Here is a 14,083-nt window from a genome sequence, read left to right as displayed (position 1 = left end):
GTTAGGGGGCTTGTATGGGTGTATGTGTGCATGTGTAGCGGTTAGCGCGCTGCGCTACGAACCTGGCGACACGGGTTCGATTCCCGCTCACGGCCAACACCAGTGACGATTATCTGAACCGGTCTTCCCCTAGGTCGACTCGGCCTCAAATGAATACCTGGTGCGGTGTGTAAACATCGCCACTGGGGAGACAAAGGCGGACGTGCGTGGTGCTGTCCACCCCATCCCCTGGTGTGCTGTGCCGGTCTTCATAGGGGAACGTGCGTGGGTGTGTGGGTGCGACAATCGAGCTGACTTGTTAATAAGACTCATCCTGCTCCCACGAGTTCTCACCTGGTTAAACAAAATACACTTTGCACTTGTATGGGTGTGTAATCCGTATGCATAAAGGGGGCATCCGTGCGTGTGCGTGCCTGCTTGTGTGAGTGTGGGAGTGGCACGTGTGCGTGAATGTGTGTTTGTATGTATGGTGCTCGCTAACAGCACTTGCCCCCTATGGTCTCACAGGCTACACGGGGGATCTTTGTCTCTTTGTCTTTGTATGTATGGGTGTGTGGATGTACGTGTGTATTTGTGTGTGCATGGGGAGCGGTGGTGTAGCGATTAGCGCGTTGCGCTACGAACCTGGCGACCCGGGTTCGATTCCTGCTCACGGCAAACACCAGTGACGATTATCTGAACCGGTCGTGGGCCTCCCCTAGGTCGACTCAGCCTCAAATGAGTACCTGGTGCGATGTGAAAACATCGCCACTGGGGAGACAAAGGCTGCCGGGCTTGGTGTTGGCCACCCACCCCCTCGTGTGCCGTGCCCGCCTTCATAGGTGCTGCTCGCTAACAGCACTTGCCCCAACAGCCTGTTAAGGCTATACGGGGATCTTTGTCTTTGTATGGTCGGCTCAGGCTGAGTCGACCTATTCGAGCCTGTCATGTGCCCTGTGGAGTTCACCCCGGCGAGGAGTCAACCATTTGAGCGATGCACAACTTCGCCGCGGACTGAGAGCCCAGGGACCAGCTGCCCAGACACAATCGACTGCGACTCAGAAACAAACCGAGGCGACACTCGGTGGATGTCAGCTCCAAGGCCGTAGCAATGGAGTCAACATTGGGGGGGACCAAATATACCAGGGTGTCTTGGGTCCCCCCCCCCAGAAAAAAAGATCTCAATTTGAAAACGAATTTCCTGCCTAAAATGTTAACAAATTCACTAACACACAGGATGGACGTTTTAATTTATTTTTTACAATAATGTCTAATAGTGTATTGTATAACATTGCTCTGTTTTATGTTTTTACCTTTTCTTGTTTCATTGTATGTAATGGCAGAGATTAGGGATTAATAAAGTGCAACCATAACCACAATCATATAAACAGAAATCTATTTTATAGCAATATATTGGAGGGGACATTTTGAGCATATTTGAATATTATAATTACGGCCTTGCTCAGCTCCCCAAGTGTGATTTGTGCACGAGCCTCAGTGTGGTTTTTTTTTTTTAAAGACGCGTTCTGTTAGAATTGCTTTTGCAACAACAAAAAAACCCTGATGATTTCAATATCTGCGTGCGTGTTGGTAAACTTGTTGTTTGAAATTGCGGCTCAAATTGAGGAAGCTATATTTTTTTTATTATCAAATCTCTGTTCATTGTAAGTAACTGTATTGTTTTCAACACTTTTCCGCCACGAAGTGAAACGGGGAAGACAAAGCCGCAGCAGCGGAGTCGCAATCAATTTACACTTTCCCGTCTGAGAAATGAAAGCAGAGACAATAATAAAATACGTTACAGTATTTCGATTTGTTTTATTGTCTATTGGGCGGTTATATCGGCGGCGCATTGGTGAGCCCACTATCGGCCACGAAGCCAGGCACCTGAGGTTCATTCCTGGCCATGGCTAACATCTGTGGCGAGCGAACCGTTCCTAGAATTCCTATTCACCCACCCGCATTGGCAAGGTTAGTGAAGTATGTTCAAACACACCCCATGACCCAACATGCCATGGGGGGGGGGGGACTTCATCCAGCAGTGGAGTTGACCAAGTGCTCGAACTTAAATTGTTGTTATTAAACATTACGCGTCGACTCGGTAGTTCACCTGGTCCGTTTCAAGTTTGCCGAACCTGGAAAGTGAACCGTGCATTCTTCATTATCCGTGTTCGTGCATTATGAATGAGCAGACATTGCTCTTAAGGAAAGGTCCATCACACTTAAGAATCCATCACCGGGGCCGGGTGCAGTGCAGAGAATTTCCATTGAGGGGGTTGGGCAAGAGCAGCTCTCGATTTAGGAGGGCGCAGTACAGTACAGTAAGTACATGTCCTTGTAGTAATAAGAAGTGTGATTTATAACGTGCACAGTATTGCGCACACACACACACCAATGACCGTGACACTGGGGTGCGGCTGTAAAGCCCTTTTGCCAATCCACTGCTAGATCAGGGCTTCCCCAACACCGTGTGAACCTTGGCAGGTTCTTTGACCTCAAATTCACCAAACTCGGTGCGGGTTGGTGAAGGCGGGCAGCACAGACGAGGCATCATAGAAGTACAGTCCAGCAATGTTGATGTACTGCCCTCTGCTGTCAATCGCGTAGCCCCATAGCAGCCCGATGACAACACGTTTGCTCCTGGTGGTTACCCATCCAAACACTGCGCAGGCTCAACGCAGCTTAGCGTCCGAGATGTGACAGGCACGTCGGCAACAGCTTCCCAGGTGATCAGGTGGGAGAAGGGCGGTGGATAGGTGACGCAGTGGCTTTTTTTGTCGCACGATGCTGTGTGAGCCTGGCCGCTTGAAATTTTGAATACCGGTTCGTGGCTTGACAGCAGTGGTGAGTGAGATCTGAACCGGTCTGGGCCACCCCAAACTCCTGCTCCCCCCCCCACCCTCAGCGCTGACCAGCCTGGGCGTATTTATGGTCAAACAATCCCCACGACTTCGACAGTAAGGGTGGGGGAGGGGGGGTTTCGTCCAGCATGTGGATTTGACAAACAAATGTGTTGTCCTTTCTCCCGCGCCTCCGATTAGCACGGCTGGCAACGTACGGTGCGAAAGAAGTTCAACATGCATACATGCAGCATACATACAATCATCATGAACTCACATGAATAATCCATTATTTATCTATGCCGTGCTGAAGTTAGGGTTGTGTGTTTCTCTCTCTCGATGAGTTTCGACGCGTGTACGAGTGCGCACACATTTGAGTGTAAAGAAAAAACCCAAAAACGGCACCCCATCTACCAACCAGGCGTTAGGATTTGTCTTTTTTTTTATTTAAATGTAACGTTTTTTTTGCGTTTGGGATGATCCGCGGAGATTTAGGGCCGTGATTGCCCAATGTTGCTCAGAGCCGCGTGGCGGATCTGTGCTTCCCTTCGGCGGCGCGAGTTTGATTTCCCCGCGGGCATTCATCTCGCCTCCGCCGGCGTTTGTTTTGGCACAGCCTTGCAGCGGTTACACCAAACGGTGAAACCCCCCAAAGAAAGGGGGCGCTCCGCCGATGACTCGACCGGGAGGATGGGGGGGGGGCGCTGCCATTCCTCCGTACGCACGCACGCGTTGATCTGCCCACCGTGGCATTGCTGCAAAGCCCCGTGGCTGGGCCAGCGATGTTGGTGGTCGAGAAGACCGGGCAGTGGTGAAGCTCACGAGAACGAGGACCGGGGTGCCGTCCTCCCACGCCCGCCCCGACGCCGTTTTTCTTCGGTGCCGTGTCTGGCACGGACAGCCGACGCTGAGTCACGGCCGTCCGTTGTGCGGGTCGGGTTTTTTTCGTTGTTGGCGGTGGTGGAGGTGGTGGCGAGCGTAGTCACGATCAAAACTTTGGCCCCACTCTTCCGAGAATCACGTTTGCCCCCTTTTCGCAAGCGGCCAGGACTTGCCGGGTTCAGAGAGGTACAGCCAAAGACTGCGAGGCTGTGGGCTCATTATTCTCATATCGCCAGGGGGTTCTGCTTAATGACGAATTGGGTTCAGATATAGGTCCGCCACTCCGAAGGTTGCGGGCTGGCGTGATGTTAGACTCCGCGCGATGCGGGCACATTGCCTGTGTACGCATATGCACGCATACGGCAGTGTTGTCAATCAGCTGCTGGATGACGTCCAGCTTTCCAAGTACTGCTCGCCTAATTCGCCAAGCAGATGACGTTATAATGTCATTCCATTGCACGAGGAAGGCATCCCCCACACCGTGTTGCTCAGGGGGGTTGTTTCACCGTGTGTCAGTGGGGTCATGATATACGACAGGCAGGGTGGGGATTTCCCAGGCCCGGTTCAGATATCACGAGCCACTGATGCTAGCCATGGATAGGGATCGAACTCGTGTCACGAGGATCATAGCGCAGTGTACAGAACACTGCACGGCCATCACCACCCCCTCCCTCCCCTCCTAGCCATGTTTATAAGGTAGGGCGTTAAATAATTCGATACACACCTCATTGTTTAATTTTCCCTTGCCGTTAGAGTCACCCACAAAGGCCGCCACTGGCCCTCGGGCGTGATGTAAAACGACGTTTAACATTCTTATTTTGACAAATGCCCCGTCCGTCCGCCCAGTGACCAGAAGGGCTTGGTGGGATGGGCGAAAGGGGAGAGGCACAGATATGCGAGCGCGATTGTCAGCAGTAGGGGAGAGCGAGAGAGAGGAAGCACTTGCACACACGGTGGTCCCCCCCCCTCTCTCCACCCCACCCCCCTCTCTCCACCCACAAGCAGCGCCACCCATCCCCAGTTCCACCCCCCCCCAGCCTCTCCTCCAACACCCCCTCGGATTCGGGCGCCACCCCCCCACCACTCCCAGCGTCTCCCCCTCTCGCCCTCCTCTCTCTCTTCTCTCCACGAGGCTCGTGCAGCAGTGAGGTCATGATAGCATCGGCAGATGACGCTCGTCTGTGTGGCTGGCCGTCCGTGCGTCCGATCGTGAAGACTGCTGCTGCCGCCGCCGCTGCTGTTTCTGCTCGAGAATAGTGGAGCTTTCATTTGTGTACAGTGAGTAACCGTGGCTTTGTGACATTTACCGACGCCTTGCCTGCTTTAAAAGTGACTTTAAGCCAATGGTATTCCACTCATGTATTTGTGTTGTGTGTGTGTGTTGCGTGTGAGTGATGTGTATTAGTGAAATATTGGAGCATTCTCTTACTCGCGAGTTTTAATTTTCACGGGAATTGTAAAACATTTCAGTGGTGTAGAAGTTCGTACACATTTGCCTGCGAATAATTTTGACCGGACCACTTTTTATTTTATTTTCAGGCGTATAACGTGGCTGGGTTTTTTTTTCGTGTGGTCATAATTCACATCACCGCCCCCCACCCCCCATCTATGTTGGAGTATCACTTCGCATAATCTAATCCACACCAATATACAAGGCACAATGCGAATCGCCTCTAGAGGCGGCGGCGGCAGCAGCAACAACAACACAGGATGAGGATGAGAGGACATCCGATAACATCTTGTAACAGCGTCGGCGACTGACAGACATGAATTCATGCCATGGAAGGGGGGCGCTCCGTGTCACGCCGGTTATGGAACAGCGGGGGGGGGGGGACTTGGCGTTTTTAGGACCAGGCCGAGACATTGGCCGTTTGAAGCTCCCTTGCCCTCCCCGTCTGTAGGGAGCACGCGTGTGAGACAAAGGGAGGGAATAATGGGCGGGCTAAAGGGCGGTGGGGGACGGGCACGTCTGCAGAATCGCTTCGGGGCAATAGAGGCAAGCAATATCGTATGGTGGGAAAAAAACCCAAAAAAATGTGAGCTTGGCGTGAGCGGCGTTTTTCTTCGCCTGCTTGAAAAGTGCTTTGGCGAGCTGCTTTTCTGCATCATTAAATAATGCTGCAATGCACGCACACAAATAGAGAGAGAGAGGTGGACACGGGCACCGTGCGATCATGCAAACGTACGTGACGACGAATACGCGCATCCCGTTTCCCTTCCCAGCATTCACCGTCCCTCCGTGTCTGAACCCCCCCCCACCACCAACCCTCACCGCTCACCCCCTCATTCAAATGCGACGAGCTTGATAACGGAATTGAGCGAATCTGCTGAGCTGGCGTGTGGCGTGAAGCCGGGTTTGATTTTTTTTGTGTGTTTTACCCCCCGCACGGGAACGCGAATTTGATTTTGTTGCTGCACGCCGGATGGAGTCGTGTTTATCAGACGCACATGTCGGAAATGTTAATGTAACACATCGGCGATGGTACTGTACGCATGATTTGAGACATTTTATTTGCAACGCCTGACCGTTAAAGGGCGCTAATAGGAGCTTTCAGTTCACACTTGGGTCGTTTAGAGTCTATTTTTTGGGGGGGATTGGGGCAAAACATTATTTTGTCGTCACCGATGGGAAAGAAATTGATGCCAATGCTCAGGAATGTGTTTGGATGGAAGTATGCACCCGTGTCGTGTCTGTCAGGCCCTGTTATTTATGATCGGTGTATTAATTATATTTGGGGTGAAGACTCGCTGACCCAAATCAGGGAGCGGACCCCAGGGTTGTAAATAACTGTACGTGCTGTTGTCTTCACACACCGCCACGTTGTTTGTCGCTTAAAGTGACTTCATAATTGTGATAGCAATAGCAACTATCTAAACGAGTGCTATGCCAGTGGTGGTAATTCCATGTTCCTATGGTGGGGTCCAGTCTGTAGAGCACAACCGCTGCTGAATTTCAAGTAAATATTGTTCGCAAAGTTATCATCATTATCATCACCCTTGTTCAATCCACTGCTGGATGGAGACCGCTTCATGCCACCGCCACCTCCTATGATTCTGTGATGTGGTGAGTCACTTAGGGCCTGCACTGGAGCTGATTTAATTGCTCCATCTCTGCGGCGGATGTACTTTTGGGCGGTCTTCTGTTCCTCGGCTGCCACTGTAATTCGCAAAGCAGTGCTTATTTTAACAGACCTCCAGAGGAATTGTTGTACTGCCTTGATCCTGGCCAGGATTTGAACTCAACATTTAATAACTAGAAGCTCTGCTACACCTCCGACTGAGCTATATATTTCCATACCAATAAAAAATATATACAAACTTCGCTGACAACCTTAAAAAGCGGGGAGGGGGGGCGTAGTCTGTATTTATTATTACTTTTACAAAGTCACCCTGACAATAAGCCAGTTTTTTTTCCTCTCTCAAAAACTTACACTGGGGGTCATTAGCTGTGGCACAATTCCAGTGCCTCCAACGAAACAAAACACACACCCCCCCCCCCACTTCTCAAGGTCCACCACACAGGATGGGTGTTTCTCATTTTCACTCGCCTCCCTCTTCTTTCTGCCCCTTTGCACAACGTAGGCTGCACATCCCCCCCACCCACAGCCCACCCCAACACACAACACACCTGTGCAACCTCAGTCGCTTGTTCTCGTGCGAGAAGGGCACAAGCCGTGGGGTGTGTGTGTGTGGGGGGTGGCTTATGAAGTTTTTTTTTAGTCGGGGGGGCAAGTGGGGGGGGGGGGGTGTGAACCCATCCCGCCCTGGCTTTGTAGGGCTGGAGAAAGAAGAGGCGGGCGGACGGGCGGGCAAAACTGACGACGTGTGCAGGGGCAGGGCGAAGCTTTCAAAAAAAAATTGGCCCAATGTTCTAACGGCAGGACTGACTCCAGTTACAAACTGCGTGTGTGCGTATGAGGCCACAGCTGTAGCGCATTGGGCTCACCCAAGGGATTCCCCCCCCCACCCTAATGAAACGCACAACACGGTCGGCTTCAAAACCTGGCGGCGGATTTGGCCTCGCCGCCGCCTTGGACTCGCGCACTCCCCACACGCCTCGCTCGATCGATCCGCCGTAGAGAGGGGGGGGGGAGATGGAGGAGGGGGGGTGGGGAGGGAGCAATCCACTCCGGTTGTGTTTTTGTGTGGTCGCGATGAGCTTCACAAATCTGTTTTTTTCCTCTCCCTCTCTCTTCTCTTTGGTTACGCGTCTCTTAGCGGCGAGTGCTGTGTTTTGTAAATGAAGTAGAGCCAGTATTTGTGTTTATGTATATTGGTGGTGGTTGTGGTGGTGGTTGCCCGTCGAAACACAATCCCAAGCTGAGCTCTGCACGACTTTAGACGTCTCATGATTCTGGGTGCATTCCAGCTGATTTGGTCATTTGTTTTAGACTGCTGATGAGAAGGGAGGCAGCAGACGACAATGCAGCAGAATCCACTGTTGTACTGTCCTTCTATGCCCCCACCCCGCCGCCTTCATCGACATGCACTGACCAGCATGGGCGAAGTGCGGTGAAGACAACTCACACGAAGCCGCACAGCACGTGGGAGGAGGCCCTCGTCCTGCAGTGGATTGGCACATGGACTGCACCATGCTCTCGTGCTTGCTTGTGTGAAGGTGATCCACACCGTGAGTTACCATCCACCGGTCGTTTGTCGGTGTATTGCTGTGAGAGAGAGAGAGAGGGAGAAAGGCAGAGGAGGAGAATACATCCATGCAGCATTTCTGACCAATCGTGCCGTGCGCAAGAAGCTCTTGGCACGGGGGCTGCTCATGTGGGCCAATCGATAGCACGATGAATATGTATTCCATGCGGCAAGTGTGCAGGCGGTGCAATTGCTCACTGCACAAAGACCACTGCACTGGGTCGTGTGCACACTCCACGCTGCACGCTCCTGTGCGTGTGTGCGGTGAGCGGTGATGTGTAGCGGTGAGCGCGCCGTGCAACGAACCCGTCGACCCGAGTTCGATTCCCGCACATGGCCTCAACCAACGATTATTATTTGAACTGATCCTGGGCCTGCCGTAGGTCGACGCAGCTTCAGCTGTAGACATCGCCACTTGGGAACACAAAGGCGGCCGGGTGTGGTGTTGGCCACCCACTCCCTTGTGTACCGTGTCGGATTTCATGGGTGCTCGCCACTGTGGGTCATTGGCATTTGCTATCAAGTGTGCAGGTGGTGCAATTGCGCGAGGTGGTTCATAGGGCTGGAGTGGCCCAGTCCATCGAGCTTATGAAGAGGTAGGGTTGGGGAAATTGGACTTGGAGCCCCCCAACATTTCTTTCATTGCACCCAGGACCCATGCCAACCAAAGCTACACCACTGCTATCATCATCATCATCATTGCACTTGTATGGTGTCTTTTTACATTCACGTTACAAAGAATTTTGTGCACAGTTGGATACAGCGAATGCCCTTTTGAGGACGGATACGTTTCCAAATGTATCTTAAATATTGCAATACTGTACTCTGAATAGAATCGTTGGCCAAATGAATGGGTTACTGAAGAGCACATCCTCCCATTGTCACAATATTAGAGGGCATTATTTGACCTCCCTGATGTTCACTGCGATTAGGAAATGCCATCGCGGTTGTGCGTCTCGGTGCAGAAATATATCATCAGCATCAGCATCAGCCATGGTATGGTCACTGCTGAATTTAGGGTTTCCCTAGACGTGGCCGCTTCTCGCAGTCTTGCAAAGCGACAGCTGCTGCACGCCAGCTGATTTGTTAAGAATCGTGGACTTGGTGGTCAAAAATAACGACGGAGACTCAGAATCTTTATTTAGACCAGAGGAGGAATCCGATGAGCTGTGATGCTTTTTTTCCCACACGATCCAGCAGGGACGGGTTAGCGAGTTAGATGAACAAATAATACGAAAAAAATTATACGAGTAAATGATAGATAAATAGGCAAGCAAGTCGATTACTAATTAAAAAAATAATTTACCTAAAGTGTAGAAGTACAAATTGCACGGCATACATTCCTGCAGATTTGTCAACAAGCTTGGGGCAAGGCAGCAAAACAACAACAGTCCCAGACCACACCAAGTCAACAACACACAGTCCTTCAATTATATTGGACATTAATATTGAACTATCGATACACGGGTAAGATTCAAAGTTAGAAATCACATTGGCAAATTTAGAGTGGCAGCCACAAGTCAGAAATGCACTCTTATATATACTGTACTATGTATAAAAATACAGTTACGGTATGTATACTTTTAAACACTCGTGTCTTACTATGATAAGCCCCGTAACATGATAAACTAACGGTAATATAGGTGGTGGGGGAATTTTTTTTTATTAAGCGGATTTTATGTTTTGTTATTCTGAGAAATGCAATATTATATAGTCAAACATCTCCTTTGAGCCTCCATAGTTTCTGGGAATCCACTTTATTACCACACCCTGTGAGCTCTCTTATCCGAACATTTTTCTTTAAACCATTGTGCGTAAGGATTACGTGGGTCTTATGTTACATGTCTTTAGCTGTGAATAGGTGGCGGTGATGACTCGGTCACCAGATCCTCTGCTTTGAATGTTGATCAAAATAATGCTAACGATGTATTAATGTACCGTATATCCCTTTACCAATCCACTGCTGGATGAGAGCCTCCCGCACACTGTGTGAGTCGTGAGGGTTGTTTAATCGTCGTTCCCCACACTGGTGAGTTAGATATGTTAACTTCCTCGCCTGGTGCACAGAAGGTCGTGGGTTCAATCCCAACCTTGACACCTGCTGTATATTTGTAGTTTGCGTGTCTCTCTCCCCGTGGCCACGTGGATTTTTCTCTGGGTCCTCCGGTTTCTCCCTCTACATTAAGAATCAACGTCACGCGTTTAGAGTGTTTGGCCACGATAAATCCCACATTATGACAGGCCACTTCGTTGAGCTACCATTTGTGGCCAGGTCGCTTCTGAAAAAAAGATCTACGTAGCTCAGTGGGCCTTACCTAGTAAGACAAAAAAAAAGTTTCGATTTAAAGCTTTCGTGACTGCAGGGATTCATCTTCTTGGTTCTTTCGGTAAAGTCACGTAGAAGGGAAATAATAAAATAATAAAAATAGAACATAATAAAATAATTCTCACGACGTTTCGGCCACAACGCAAGCAGCCGTCCTCAGGTGAAGAACAGGTCTGTCGGAAAGACAGCGTCTGAATGATTATTATTTTATTATTTCCCTTCTACGTGACTTTACCGAAAGAACCAAGAAGATGAAAAAAGTGTTTCGTTTTGGTGAAGGCGGCATGACTGCCAAGAAGGGTTGCGATATATAGCTCGCCACTGATATTAGCCGTGGCCATGAACGCAAGTCTGCTCGCCGGGGTCGGAGTGCAGCGTGTGAACCGCTGGGCCACAATTCCACCCATATACCGCCTCGGAATCTTTCTTCATCCTGGAGAAATCCGATGAGCTATGAAGCCCCCTTTCACAGGCGTCCAGTAGGGATGGGTCAGAACGTTACAGCAACAAACGGTACACAAACAGGATAGGGCTTGCAACGTATAGGAAAGGTAAACAAAACGCAAAATAAATGTAAATAAATAAAGTTTATGAGTTAAAATTGTGTAAGACATTTCGCAAGCTTGGGCAAGGCAGCAAAGCAACAGGAAAAAAAACACCACGCCAAGACAACGCACGCGGTCCCTCAGTGAAATTCATATTTTGTATCTACATATGGTAACTCCTATGATAGCAATGTAGGATATCGTTTTTTTCTCTCTCTGTATGTTACTCTATAACAAGTCCACTTTGCTAAGCACTGTGGCGTCGCTCCCCCGTGCTCCCAATTTAAGGATTACACGCAGTTTGTTTAATGACTTGAGCTTTGAGTTGTGCGGGAGTTATTCAGTTGCCTGATACTTTGAACTGGATCATGAATCGGGCCAACCGAGTGCTTTCTAAGCCGCAGCTTTCGCAGTTATTAATTAAAAGTCGTCCTATACAATTGAAAGTAACCCCCCCTCCCCCTCTTTAAGTCGTGTAATTGTAAATGTATTACAAGATTTGCATAATATTCTTAGGTTTTTTCGGTAAAGTCACGTAGGTAAAAAAATTTAATTAATAAAAGTAAAATAAAATAAAAATCACGACGTTTCGGAGGCAACACAAGCTCACTTGATACAGCAATCGTGCTGTGACGGTTCCACCTGAAGACGGAAGCTTGTGTTGCCTCCGAAACGTTGTGATTTTAATTTTATTTTAATTTTACTTTTATTAATTTATTTTTTTTATCTACGTGACTTTACCGAAAAAAACCTAAGAATATGAATCCTTGCAGTCACGAAAGCTTCAAATCTAGAAGATTTGCATAACTCTATTTAGCATTTCCTGCAAGTACAGAGGTGTACGCAATAGAGCACAGCATTTGTGTTTGAGCACCTGGTGCGGCAGTGTGTAAGCATCACCACTGGGGAGACAAAGGCGGTCAGGCGTGGTGCTGGCCACCCACCCCTTCGTGCGCCATGCCGGCTTTCATCGGTGCTTGCTAACAGCACTTATCCCAAAAGGTGGTTAAGGCTATATGGGGGATTTCGATTTTAAGCTTTCGTGACTGGAGGGATTCATCTTCTTGGTTCTTTCGGTAAAGTCACGTAGAAGGGAAATAATAGAATAATAAAAATAAAACAAAATAAAAATCTCTCGACGTTTCGGCCACAACGCAAGCAGCCGTCCTCAGGTTGGACAGCCCTGTTCTTCACCTGAGGACGGCTGCTTGCCTTGTGGCCGAAACGTCGTGAGAATTTTATTTTGTTTTATTTTTATTATTTTATTATTTCCATTCTACGTGACTTTCCCGAAAGAACCAAGAAGATATATGGGGGATCTTTATATAGTGTGTGAAAGTCTAAGAGTACGTGTGTTAGTGTAAGCGTATGTGTGTATGTGTGTGTGTAAGAGTTTGTGTGTGAGTGTAAGGATGTGTGAGTGTAAGGGTATGTGTGCTTTTGGGGAGCGGTAGTTTAGCGGTTAGTACAGCACTTGCCCCAACAGTTAAAAGCTATACATAGGATTTTGTCTTTGTGTGTTTGAGTGTAAGGGTGTGTGTGTGTATGTAAGTGTAAAGGTATGTGTGAGTGTAAGGGTGTGTGTGCAAGTGTAAGGGTAGTGGTGAGTGTAAGGGTGTGTGTGTGAGTGTAATGGTGTGTGTGTAAGTGTAAGGGTGTGTGTGAGTGTAAGGGTGTGTGTGCAAGTGTAAGGGTAGTGGTGAGTGTAAGGGTGTGTGTGTGAGTGTAAGGGTGTGTGTGTAAGTGTAAGGGTGTGTGTGAGTGTAAGGGTGTGTGTGCAAGTGTAAGGGTGTGTGTGTAAGTGTAAGGGTGTGTGTGTAAGTGTAAGGGTGTGTGTGAGTGTAAGGGTGTGTGTGTGAGTGTAAGGGTGTGTGTGCAAGTGTAAGGGTAGTGGTGAGTGTAGCGGTTAGTAACCCGGCGACCCGAGTTTGAGTCCGGCTCACGGCCAACACTAGTGGTGATTATCTGAACCAGTCCTGGGCCTCCCCTAGGTCGACTTAGCCTTAAATGAGTACCTAAAGCGGTGTGTAAACAACGCCACTGGGGATTCAAAGGCGGCCGGGAGTGGTGCTGGCAACCCACCTCCTCGTGTGCCGTGCCGGCCTTCATAGGTGCTCACTAACAGTACTCGATTCAACAGTCTAAGGCTATACGGGGGATATTTGTCTTTGTATAATAGTATGTGTGTGTTTGAGTGTAAAAGTATGTGTTTGAGTGTAAGGGTATGTTTGAGTGTAAGAGTATGTGTTGGTTTGTGAGTGTGAGGATATGTGTGTAGAAGACGATGTGTGTGTGTAAGGGGAGTCTGTTAATACACAGCAGACCTGAATACAATAGTGCTTCCTGTTTTTTCAGTGCAATGTTTTCCTCTTTTGGTCTTTGAATTCATTTATTTTTTCCTTTTGAGTGCAATACGTGTCCTGGATTGGTCAACATCATACCTTCGTTTTTAGCCACCAGTACTGCATTGGCAGCCACATCCACCCACGAAATCGCAGAGTTTGCGTCTTCCCATGACTTCAAACGGCTCACACGTTGTGTGCGTCGGTAAAGTATCATCCGAATATTTACAGTGGGTGCCTTTTTACGGCGTAACATCTGAAACGTGTTTACTGCCCGTCAGTTAATATTTTATTACAAGAATTTAAATGTGGTGGAGGGGGGGTGGTGAGCGGTGTGTTACGACATTTTGCGTGATGATGCTCTGGAGCTGGAGTGGATGACCCGAATGTGATCCCTGGCCACGGCTGACATCAGTGGGACGGGTGATATCTGAACCGGCGTCAACGTTGCAAAAGCAGCACATGGCGGTTTCGGTAGAGTCGAAGGCTCAACCTGTCCCCGACTCTCAACTCACTTCATCA

The 14,083-nt window shown here is 49.1% G+C and overlaps 1 protein-coding gene across 3 annotated transcripts in view; it reads left to right on the top strand.

Annotated features, from left to right (window-relative positions):
- Positions 1 to 4,826: 4,826 nt before the first annotated feature.
- Positions 4,827 to 14,083, top strand: part of LOC144936532 (neuron navigator 2-like) — a 127,559-nt gene continuing 118,302 nt past the window's right edge. For all 3 annotated transcript variants that reach the window (XM_078863712.1, XM_078863711.1, XM_078863710.1), the window contains exon 1: positions 4,827 to 4,979. The gene's annotated coding sequence lies outside the window, so the exon portion shown is untranslated. The remainder of the gene's footprint in view (positions 4,980 to 14,083) is intronic.

This window comes from Lampetra fluviatilis, chromosome 16, assembly GCF_964198595.1.
Source record: "Lampetra fluviatilis chromosome 16, kcLamFluv1.1, whole genome shotgun sequence".
NCBI lineage: Eukaryota > Metazoa > Chordata > Hyperoartia > Petromyzontiformes > Petromyzontidae > Lampetra > Lampetra fluviatilis.
The sequence above is the reverse complement of the archived record's forward strand: the minus strand, read 5'-3'. Positions and strand labels throughout refer to the sequence as shown.